Genomic DNA, 1,063 nt, shown 5'->3' with positions numbered 1-1,063 from the left:
TAAGCTACATTTACTTAAAAAAAGTTACAGATCTAGTCATCAACAGAAATAGCTGTTATTTACAAATGCCAAATTCCTTTCCTTGAGGAAAAGGAGAGCTCCGTGAAATGGCAGACTGCAGGTGCGACACTGTTCCGCCCCTCTGGAAGTGAGGCCTGCCCCTGGCTGGGGGCTGAACTTGGTCCTCCACCTTCCCAGGTGCCAGAGCAGAGGTTCTGCCTGGGTGACTTCTCTGGTCCTGGGCCCTGTGGTCCTCTTACTTCACTGACCACTATGAAATGTGACTATAAATTTCCTTTGATTGTAAACAGAAAAATAACTTAATATGCTTAAAAATTTTACTACAAAGTGTTCTATAATTTTTATTGTGACGCACCACATTTGCAACATTTTAATTTCTGAAGTTTCTGATTTGGCTCACTTGGTGGTCTGTGGCTTGCGGCATCCTCTGTGAAATTAGCTGGTGGTCCTCTCTGGAAGCCGCCTCCTATGGGATGGGCTGTGAGAGCCCCACTTACTGGTTTATTTTTCTTTCCTTGCATTCCATTTTTATTATATACGTTGCATGTTAGAATGTTCAGTTAGAATTTCTTCGTGTCATCCTGTTAGTAATCAACAGTTTGAGGTTTTTACGTGGTAGCTCTTAGGAGGTTTTGCTGGTTTGTGAAGCTCAACTGATGTTGAGATGTGCACAGATCAGCTGCATTTCAGCACCTTATGGTTCAACTCCATCTCATTATGAATGCTGCATTTTCAGCCTTAAAAGAATCAGCTTAGTTTGCTCAGACTTCCTCTCAAATAAAATATTTACTTTCTTTTTTAATACTAAACAATCTTTTTTTTTTTTTTTTTTTTTAACAACAAAACCATGCTCAGGACAAACACCACAAAACCATAATCTTACATAAAGCGTCTAAAACGCCATTGACTTCGTGTTTGTATATCAATTCTAAACTAAAGGCTCAAGCCTGTGACCATGCCCAGGGATCCCTAAACTCTTCCACGTCATCATTTTTACAGTTTGATAAAAACTAAAATGCAGAGTCCTAAGTGGGAGGGTATC

This window comes from Otolemur garnettii, unplaced genomic scaffold (genome assembly GCF_000181295.1).
Source record: "Otolemur garnettii isolate 467f Iridium unplaced genomic scaffold, OtoGar3 scaffold00061, whole genome shotgun sequence".
Taxonomy (NCBI): domain Eukaryota; kingdom Metazoa; phylum Chordata; class Mammalia; order Primates; family Galagidae; genus Otolemur; species Otolemur garnettii.
The sequence above is the reverse complement of the archived record's forward strand: the minus strand, read 5'-3'. Positions refer to the sequence as shown.